This window comes from Desmodus rotundus, chromosome 7 (genome assembly GCF_022682495.2).
Source record: "Desmodus rotundus isolate HL8 chromosome 7, HLdesRot8A.1, whole genome shotgun sequence".
Taxonomy (NCBI): Eukaryota; Metazoa; Chordata; class Mammalia; order Chiroptera; family Phyllostomidae; genus Desmodus; species Desmodus rotundus.
This window is the reverse complement of record NC_071393.1, coordinates 104,213,481-104,225,065: the sequence shown is the minus strand read 5'-3', so window position 1 is coordinate 104,225,065 and position 11,585 is coordinate 104,213,481.

The following is an 11,585-nucleotide window of genomic DNA, read 5'->3' as shown; positions in this document are numbered from 1 at the left end:
TAATGCTAAAAAGTCATTCTTGGGGAACTTTTGATAAGTTACACATTTTCATTATAGAAATTTTTTTATTAACAATTGCTAGGATTCCTTGATTATGTAGTGCATGCAGGCACAGTCCTAAACCCATCATCTCATTTAATCCTCACAGAACCTCATTAGTCAACAAGTGGAAAAAAATCTTGTTCAGAGACGTTAAGGAAACTGTATAAGGTCATACTGTTTGTATGTGACAGAGCCTGGAATTGCTTTTATCATGGCCCACACTGCCTTTTGAGAAGGATGACAACTAAATTATAAACGTGGACATCAGGCATGCCTAAAGGGAAAAAAATCCAGACCCAAAGCATTTAAATGAGTGTGACAAGATACATCTAAAATTAAACAGTGCGTTGAAGGGTGTGATTTGCTCATCTACAGAGGAACTATTTCCAGACGGTCTGGATTATGGCTCTAATCAGTGTGCTCAGTAAGGAAAAAAATATTCCATTTTCTGAAAAAAGATAGTTAATTCATCATTTCATAACCAAAAAGGGAGAGTAATCCTTTAAAGTACATATGGCATATGTTTCTGAGCTTATTTTTGCATTCCCTTCACTCCTTTAAGTCGCAGCCTGACAAGATCACTTGGCCGCGTGAAGAAATGTTGCCGTGTGTACTCTATCAGGGCGAGCCCGGGGTCCCTCTTCTCCAGTCCTTCTCCGACGGAGGACGTTTTGCCACCTGGGCTTAGTGCTTTGTCGTAAATTCAAATAACAGAAGCAATCGCTGGAAATTCTATATTAAGCAGTTATTGTTAAAATACCGTAGACCTGATTGTGGCATTGTGGTTTTGTTATTACAAAGGAATTATCTTGTAGAGTTGTACAATGAAATACTCGTGGATAAAATTATCCGATGTCCGACATTTGTTTCAGAATAAGGTGGGGGACAGATTGCATTTGTGGGTGGGGCAGGTTGATCCGCGCTGATTGGTTGTTGAGCCTAGGTGATAGCTACTTGGAGGAGGGAAAGGGTTAAGGATACACTGGTTTGTATACTTTTGTGTAGTAGAAGTAAATGTTAAAAAGAAACCTAAAAGAAATCCGAGGTTGAATCACTTCTCGGGCTATATATTCACTTTATGATAATTACTACCTTCAAGTACACCGTTTAGACTGTACGGACGGTTCTCAAAGTGTGTTCTGGAGTGTTGCTTATTGTCCGTGGGCATCATGCCTACAGGACAGTATTTATTTCAGGACATTTTTACTCCTATTTTGGCATAAGAATTTTTGATGTGAATTTTTTTCATTGGGATCACCCAAAATAGCACCATTCTTCCCACTGTTTCCTGGGCGGTTTTACTTGGTGGTTATCATCGCCACCGTCATTATTGTTTTGTGCTGGCGACAATTGGGAGTGTGTGAGGAGTACGTCTTCTGGAGGAGGCAGGCATACATCCTGTGGAAGTTGTCTGTGGTTTGAAGGTATTTGAAGGCACTGGCCTAATGATTGGGTTTAATAACAATGTCTTTATTCTTAGCCATCTGTAAAAATTAGCAAAGCCTATCTTCACACCCTTAGGTAAGATGCTATGCCACATTGTCTAAAGTTGTCAGCAGGTTATCCACAGAAGAGAGGACTGTCAGTCTGTGCCCCGTCATCCAGGGGCAGAGGAGGAAGCAAGAGCCAAGTGTAAATGTCCCTCAGCTGGTGAACAGATACACAAAAAGTGGTACAGCCATACAGTAGAATACTATTCAGTAATAAAAAAGAGTGAGCCTAAAAGCCATTATGATGAATGAAAGAAACCAGCCAAAAGACCACATACTGTACAATTTATTTGATAGTAAGTAATCCAGAAAGGGAAAATCTACAGGGATTAAAAAAAACAGTAGTTGCCTGGGGCCTGGGATGGAAACAGGGGCTACCTGTAAATGGGCTTTGGGATTTTATCAGAGTGGTGGGAATATTCTAAAACTCATTTTTTTCACTTAACATATTTTGGAAATCCAATTAAGTCTGTACATATACTCTCTTTTTATTGTATTTTTTTCAATGACCATTTATTACCCACCCCGCACCCCTGCCCTCGGAAATCACCACGTGCACAGCACTCTTTCCACTATTATCTGAAGCTACAATGAACATCCTGGAAAACATATATATATATACATAATCTTTGTGTACTTGAGCAAGTATATCTATAGGATAATTTCTTAGAAGCAGAATTGCTAGGTCCAAGGATACAAATATATGTATATAACCTTTGTATGTCTGTAATGCAGCCCCCAAAGTAATACTGATTTATACTCCCACCCATCACAAACGAGTGCCCATTGCTTCACCTTCTTGAACACAGGGTGTCATCAGTCTCTATCTTTGCTCACTTTGTATACAAGGTGGGGCAGAAGTAGGTCTACAGTTGTTCACATGGAAAAATAATACAATAATTAATAAATAACAACAAGAATGAGGTCTATCATGCACTCACAACTGTAAGTCTACTTTTGCCCCAACCTGTATGGAAAATTATATCGCAGTATTATTTTAATGTAACTTTCTGTAACTATGACAGGGGTTGGATGCCTTTTCATGTGGTTATTTAATATTGCCTCTTTATATTCTTTGAACATTATTCCATTGAGTTAATGTCTCCTCATTAGCAGCAACACCAGGATTTCTATGTAGGAAGAGTTCAAGATAAGCAACCTTGTTGGGAAGGTTAAAGACCTCGCCCTGAAACTGATTGCACAGCGCTTTACGTAAGACTGAGAAGACGCCCATTGTCCTTGTGAAAGAATGGACGACAGGTGCTGCATATGGCCTTCCCATCGCCAGCTCCTCCTGGATTTCACTGCAGCTTTACTTTTGTAAGGGCTCTTTGTTTATTAGATAAATCAGTCCTTTTTATGTCATATTGCTGGCAAATGTTTTTCCTGGTTCTTTTTCAACTCTATTTAATGTAATTTTTACCTTTTAGAATTTTAATTTTTAAATATGAACTATATCATTTTTATGGCTTCTGGAAAACTGTCATATTTAGAAAATAATTCTATAATGAAAGACTATAAAAATTTTTACTCATTTTTTCTTGTATGTTTATGGTGTCGTATATTTATGTTTAAACTTCTGATTCACCTGGAATATATTTTCAGCAGTAAAGACAGAGATCCAGCTTTTTATTAAAAATGGTTAGCTGGTTGTCCCGTGTAGTTTGCAATTAAAAAAAAATGTCCCTTCTGAAATTCTAACAAGCTCCAACTAGAGGAATAAACGCGTGAGCTTTTTTTTCGTGGTAATTGTTCAGAACTTGTTTCTGTTGCTTTACAATATTTCAGTGAAGACATTCGTCTTCCAATATTATTCTGGTTCAGAATACACCTTAGCACAAATTAATTGCTGCTAAAATAAAGTGATATCACGGGAGAACAAAAAATGAAATGGCCGGATGCATCTGCACGGTGTAGTTCCGCCTGCACCTCACTGACACCAACACAAGACAATTCTTTGAGAGCAAGTTTCTGTTATTTTTAGTGCCACTTAGCAAACTTTCCCAAAGAATCTGTCATCTAACTGGTAGGTGGTTTCTTACCTCCCACTCTTTAAACATTAAAAAAAAAGTTTTTTTGGAGTATACCATTTTTAAAGGCAGGGAATATGTCCTATTCAACATCATAATGATACTAGAAATAATTTCTAAAGAAATAGATGCATGTCAGCTATAGAATATATATTTTATTTTAATTTTTATTTATTTATTTTTAGAGAGGTGAAGGGAGGGAGAAAGAGAATGAAAGAAACATCAATTTGTGGTTGCATTTCGTGCGCACCCCCCGCCCCCCACTGGGGACCTGGCCCGCAACCCAGACTTGTGCCCTGACTAGGAATTGAACCGGCAACCCTTTGGTTTGCAATCCTGTGCTCAATCTACTGAGCCACACCAGTCAGGGCAAGAATATGTATTTTAAAAGGCATATTTGTAATCATTAAAATTTGGAATTTAGAGGTTTTTTTAGAAAGTGAGGTATGCTTCAACCCGTGACTGGAGATACTCTTACAGATTTCTTCTTCTTTTGTTAAAAAAGAAACCTAGATCATATCATGACCAACGTTTGTATACTGAGCATATTTTATTTCAAAATATATCAAGAGTCAAAAGATAATGTTGTACTTGGATCAAAAGAACCCAGCCAGAAGAATGTTCTCATTTATTAGTAGGATCTCAAGTAGGAGAGAATAGTGAAATCAGCCTTCCCCTCCGCTAAGTTTTGGGAGTTAACAACACGGCATCAGCAGATAAGGCTCTCCACCTATGTCCTTGAGCCAGAGGGACCCTGACAATAGTGTACAGAAGTGGGAGGAATGAGTCGGAAGAGAGTATAAAAGGTCTGAGCCTTGATCACCTGCAGCTCTGAGCTTGGCATTAGATATTCTCCACAGAATGATGCTCTAAGACTTTACCCAATTCCTGTGGCCCTCTCCTGAACTGGAAAGATGGAGCGCATCCATTTTCAGGTGCTTCAACGTCACTGCTATTTTAAGCCATGTCTAACGCTGGGGATGCGTGACTCGGTGATCTCTCCTGGGGCCAGCGGCAGGATATTGGGTTCTGGTTGGTGTCACTTTTATATCAATATTTCCCCTTTCATCCACACATACAGTAAATGGGAATGTTCTCTCTCTTTTTAAGTGCATGATTTTAATGAGTGCTTAATTCAGTTTGATCATGCAGGTGGGTTTGGGAAACTACAACAAGCTATAATTATTTTTATTTATGTCAGCCCATAGAAGTCATCCTGAACAGGAACAACCATAGCTGCAGCAAAATGTAGGTAGTAATTATGGTGAAGATGTGGGCTTTTTGCTTAAATTATTGAGAGTTTCTTTGATTTTCCTTACCAATTTAGCACTGGGCTGGGAGAACAATGTAGGAGAACTCAGTTTCTGTAAAACAGACAAAAAAAAAGCTTCTCAGGGATATAAAAAGTCATTCTCATTACACACCAACAGTTGTTTACATGCTGACAGATATTTGTTTATTTATAGATGTAAAATATTTTTTCTTTATCTAAAAATATCTTTTCTTACCACCTCCTCACCAGTAGGAAGGTGTTCCTTTATTGTTAATTATCACCCCCAGTTTTTTCTTTTTAATGTGTTTTGTGGTTTTATTTTTGATCACAAAACTAATGCATACTCTCAATAACATATTCAAACAATACAGAAAGGTATGAAGTAAAATTTTAAATCCTTCTTTTCTCAATCCAATTTCATTCCTTAGAAGTAGTCACTGGTAAGTAGTAAGGTATCCTTTCAGACATCTTTCTATGTGTGAAAAAACATTTTAAGCAAAAATTACTTTTTTCAGAACCCACTTTGTGTTACAGAGAAGCAACAGTATTACTTTTGGGGGAGTAATTTTTATTTTGAATTAATTCCAGACTTGCAAGAAAGCTGCAATTTATTAAAAAAAACATTCTATGCCTTCCACTCAGATTCTTCAATTATTAGCATTTTACCACTTTTATTTTATGTTTTTTTCTGCCTGTATCCATACATTTTTTTTAACCAATTGAAAATGAGTTGCACTTATGATGACTCCTCTCCCCTGAATACTTCAATGTGTATTTCCTAAGGACATTCTTCCTCATAACCATAGTACAAGCATCGAAATCAGGAAAATAATATTGGTAAAATACTACCCACTCTACAGCCTTTATTCTATTTCTCCCATTGTCCCACCGTTATTACTTTAAAAATGTATCATCCTTTTTTTTGAAAGGAATATATGAACAGATATGTGCCTTAATTTTTTTTACCATTGTTTAAATTAATGAGTTGGTTAATTAACCAGAGACGATTACGGCACTTCTATCTTATCTCCATATTTTTCTTTCCCCACCTTCCTCCTGCCACACACACACACACACACACACACACACACACACACACACACACACACCCCTCCGCAGCCATACGTAGCATTTTCTGAACATACCTGGCCTCACGCTTTTGTTCACATTCTCTTCCCAAAATGCCCTTCTCCTTCCCCTTTCTGACTGGCAAAATCCCGCTCTGCCTTCAAAGCCTCCTATTTGACACCTTTTCCAACCCAGCCCCCTCATGGGCTCTTAGATTTGCTTTGATTGTGCGCTCTCAGCTTTCTGTACAAGGCTGCTTTATAGTATTTCCCATTATACCATCACTGTTTAAATTTCTGAGAGTTATACTATTTTAAACTTACATAAATCAGACCCTCTAGCACCTCGTCCAGAACATAGAGCAGAAAGCATGGTCAATAAATGTTCGTTTAATACGGAACGGTCTATAAGTCTTTTATTCTCAAGTGTGGGCACCAAAAAAATGAATGAAATGCTGATTGCCTTCTTATGAGTTGCATTCCTTCGTATTTGGTCTAAGTGTGTCATATGGAAGCAGGGGAAGAAAAATGTTGTAGCTTAAGAATCCACCTGAACTGAAAACTGAAAACACTGCTGAAAGAAGGGCCTAAATAAGTGGAAAGACATTTCATATTCATGAATTGGAAGAATTAACATTGTTCAGATGGCAATACTACCCAAAGCTATCTACATAGGTTTGACCCAATCCCTATCAGAATTCCAACAGTGTCTTTTGAAGAAATGGAGAAGATGGTTTCGAATTCCTGTGGAATTTCAAAGGGCCTGAATAGCTAAAACAGTTCTGAAGAAGAACAGAATTAGAGTATTTACACTTCCTGCTTTTAAAACTTATTGCAAAGCTATGGTAGTCAAAACAGTGTGGTATTGGCATAAGGATAGACATATACAGACCTGTGGGATAGAACTGAGAGTCAGAACTAAACCCACTGATTTTTTAATTGTAGTAAAGTACACATCACATAGAATTTATCATCTTAACCATTTTTAAGTGTACAATTCAGTGACATCACATACATTCACATTGTGCGGTCATCACCACCATCGATCTTCGGAACTCTTCATGTTGCACATTTGAAACTCTGTACCCATTGCACAGCATTATACCAATTGACTTTTGACAAAGGTGCCAAGTCTAACCAAAGGGGAAAGAATAGTCTCTTCAACAATTGGTTCTGGGACAATTGGATTTCTACATGGGAAAGAATGAAGTTGGACCACCATACCTTATAACATTTACAAAAATTAACTCAACATGGATCAACAACCAAATATAAGAGCAAAACTCATAAAATTCTTAGAAGAAAATGTAGAGGTAAACATTCATGACCTTGGATTTTGCAATTAATTCTTAATATGTTAAAAAAATTAGGTAAATTGGACTTCATTAAAATTAAAACCTTTTGTGCATCAGAGGACATCAAGAAAATGAATAGACAACTTACAGAATGTGAGAAAATATTTGCAAATCATATATCTGATAAGGCTTTAATATGCAGAATATATGCAGAACTCCTGTTAACTTAAAAAAATAACAAAAAGTCCATTTAAAATTGGTCAAAGGACTTGAATAGACATTTCTCCAGAGAAGGTATGCAAATGGCTGGTGAGCACATGAAAAGACATCAACAGCATTGGTCATTAAGGAAATGCAAATCAAAGTTACCATGAGGTACTTCACACCTACTGGGGTGGCTATAACTTGAAAAATGAAGGATAACAAGTATTGTTGAAGATGTAAACAAATTGTAACTATCATACATCGCTGGTGGGGATGTAAAACGGTGCAGTCTCTGCAGAAAACATTTGGGCAGTTCCTCAAAAAGTTAAACACAGAATTACCATATGACCCAGCAATTTCCCCCGGGGTATATACACAAAAGAATTAAAAAGAGTGACTCGAACAGATACTTATATGCCAGGGTTTATTGCAGCATTATTCACTATAGCCAAAAGGCACACAATCCAAGTGTCTATCAACAGATGAATGGATAAATAAAATACATAACACACACAGTGGGATAATATTCAGCCATAAAGAAGAACAAGGTTCTCATACATGCTACACATGGATGAACATGGAAAATATTATACTAACTGAAAGAAGCCAGACACAAAAGAACAAATACTGCATGACCCAACTTATATGAAATATTTAGAATAGACAAATGTAGAGAGGCAGAAAGTATCATATTTTGCCTTGTATAATGCTCACCCACGTTTTTGTGAGTGTTACACACAGGATTATTATACCCATTATTATACCCATGGTATGTAATCACTATTTCCATGTAAAATGCACACCCTTATTTTTCCCTCAAAAACTTGGGCAACAAGTGTGCATTATACATGGCAAAATACAGTACTTTAAAAGTTACCAGGGGCTGGGGGAGGGGGAATGGGAAATTATTGCTTAATGGTTATAGTTTCTGTTAGGAGTCATGAAAAAGAAAAAAATATACTGGTGAAGGTTTCATGACATGATTAATGCTATTTGTTTTTACACTTAAAAGTAGTTAAAATGGCATGTTTCATGTTGTATATATTTTACCACAGCAAAAATAACCTGTTCAAACCTGCCTCAGAATCTGAGCCGCATATGGTTATGAGAGGCTAGTTGCTTTCCAGAAAGAGTGAGGGGAGAGACATAAATACATAAATTCAGAATCACGGTGAGAACAATGTCCTTTTAAAGTTTAGAATCTAAACCTCTGGTTTTTAATTTTAGTCTGCATCAGACTCTCACCAATGCAGGTGATTTGTCTCTACCCATAAAGACACTAATTCGTTAAGTCTGGGGTTGGCTGGAACATTGGTGTTTTTAACAAGCTCCCCCCAGGTGAGCGTGAGACGCACACAGTGAGGAGAATGCAGCTCCTGCTACGGCCTGCAGAGCCCCTGAGTGAAAGAGTCCCTGGAGTCATTGCCCTTTAAATGCCAAGGCTATGTTCCTGCTCTCTGTCCCTCTGACTCACAGTGAGAGCTCTCGACTTCCCTCAGCACCCCAAGCCTGGGGACCAGTCGGGGGGGTCAGCCTTCTGCTGACTCTGCAGCAGGTCAGTGACTCAGCACCAGGTTGCAGCTGTTCCTCCTCATCTGATCTTGTCTCCCAGCTCCAACCTTGCTCCCATTTTCTATCCCAGTTTTAATAATTGGGTTTTTGTTTTGTCACCAAACACCTGTCCTGTTCTCACCAGTTTTCTCAGGGGAGGCTGCTCCTGCATCTTGTTCTCAGGACAAAGGCTTTCTGTCTTGGCTCAGTTTTGTTTTTACTAAAAGCACCCATCTTGGATAGCACTTTGTAAACCCCACTCTATTCCCCAACCCCGCCTCACTCCTAATCCTTCCTCCAAGGCACATATTCAATACTTCCTGTTTAAATTCCCTTTCTTTTCCACTTGATCTCCAGGTGTTTGGTGCCTTCCTTAGGTCCCCACTTCTGAATCTGTTTACCTTTCCATGAATATTCTGTCCAGCAAGAGACAGGACAGTGGTGGGAGCGTGTCTCCGAACACATGGGCACCCAGCCCTTAATTCTCCAGGACCTGCCTTCTCTTGAACTCCCAGGTCCTGGGCTCTGCCAGATGCCTGTCAGAATACCCTGTTTCCTCCACTGCTTCCTGCTACCCGTGGAGGGGAAGGGAAAAGGAAATAACAGTTATGGGCCTCTTCAATATTTTAGATGCTGTGCTAGGTACTTTGCCGATGTCATATAATGTAATAGATTATTTTAACTTTGTTTTTGGATGGAAAGAATAGGACAGAGAGGTAAGGTAACTTGCCCAAGGTAAATGCAACTGGTAGATGGCAAGATTAAGTGTGAACTAAACTGGCTCTAAAGTTTCTGCTCTTTGACTTCATCACGCAGGTCTGGACTATCTCACGGGTGTAAGTGGGAGTGACCTGACAGGCTTGGGGTCTCCACTGCTCCTTTTCTCTCGCAGTTCACTCCCCCGTGCGAACCAGCATGGGAGGACACCGGGCACCCTCCTCCCTCCGTGAGTGTGCGCGGTGCTGGCGTGAAGGAACTTCCCCAGGCTCTTTACCTTCTTGTTTATTGCTGATTTACTCTGGATGAAAAAGTTAAAAGTATGTGTTTTGGGTTGCATATTCAGAGCAACTAAAATGCTAACAGCACTGAAGGACTTTTAAAGCTGGAGAGTATGTTGTGATGGCCTGTAATCCATAATATTGACCAGCAATATTTTCGGTATCTTCAGCAAACTAGACCTGCCTTGGTCTCATTGTCAACAGAAACCCGCTTGATACACATGTAGAGAGAGGAAGGAGCCCCTATAGTTGAATTCCTCACTGGTCCCATTTATGGGCAACTCCTGGCTCATAGCACAGCTGAACTTTTTGAATTTTTCTATGGAGAAAGGAGCCTCTATAGGATTCTGACGGTCCTGTTACTGTTACAGAACAGACTGGGAGTCTGAACGATATGAAAGACTCCCCCTTTCTCCAGGGGTTCCTCCCCCGTACTAGCTTCACTTTGCCCTAAGCCAGAGGAAAGACGTCTCTCAATGCCAGAGATTGGTAAAAAGGAAAGGAATTATTATTTATTTAAAAGTTATACAGACTATGCCCACAAATGCACACAGTCCTTCTTCCTCTGCCCAGTCTGGAGTACCCTATTTCAGGAAAGAAGTAGAAGTCCCTGATTCAGGCTCCCGGCACCACCCATGTGGCAAAAGGGAGCACTTCCAAAGCCGCGTGGTCCCGGAAAAGAGATGCCAAATGGCTGCCGCGCCTGGGTTTAAATCCCAGCGCCAATCTTCCTCCTCAGCCCCATTTCTGGCTCCTCCCACAATTGGCCACAGCTGCCAGCATTCCGGGCAGGTGTGGCCCTCTGGTGTGGAGCCAATGATCTCCAAGCTCTTCTGGGCCCCATTACAAATCCCTATTTGGGTCCCCCCTCTTGGCTGCACCCTGTTACATTACCTCTTCATACTTGTCTGGTCCTATAGAAAAGTTTTCTCTGGTTGCTTTATGGAGAGAGCAAATGCAGTTTCCATCCCATAGAATGTAAAGGCCTACCCATAGGTGTACTTATTGTAAGGAGGCAAATTTCAGTTCCAAATAGAATTTAATCAATTCTATTTTTAAAAGTAAAGTTATTTTAGACACCCAAGCACTAAACCTTGGAATGATTTTTCAATTCTTTGTTTTGTCGCTCAAGTCCAGTCAGGCACCATATTCAGCCTCCCCGCCCTCCCCTCCAACCACTACCTCAAAACCTACCCTGTTGCCTTGTCGTTAAGACCAGCTTCTTTGGCTTGGCATTCAAGGTAGCCACAACCCAGTCTCTCCTCATCTCTTTAGCCTTATTTCCCATGACTCCCCTGTACAAATAATGGAACCAGAACGTGCCTGTTCCCACTCCAATGCCCAGCTCATTCCAGCCCCCCAGCCTGAATGCTCCACCCTCGTAACCCCCAGTCCTAATTTTCCTGTCATGCTGGCTCAAGCCCCACTTTCTCAGTGGAAGATTCCCAGTCACTCTAGCACACACTTCTCTCTGCTTCACTCCTTCTTTGCAACAGACATCACCCACATACTCCACTTAGCACCGCGACCCGACCTGGACCCTGGAACATGTAGAGGAGAGCAGGCGCGAAGATGGGCTCTGGAGCCTGACTGCCTGAGTTGGCGTCCCAGCTCTGCTGCTTGCTTGCTCTGTGC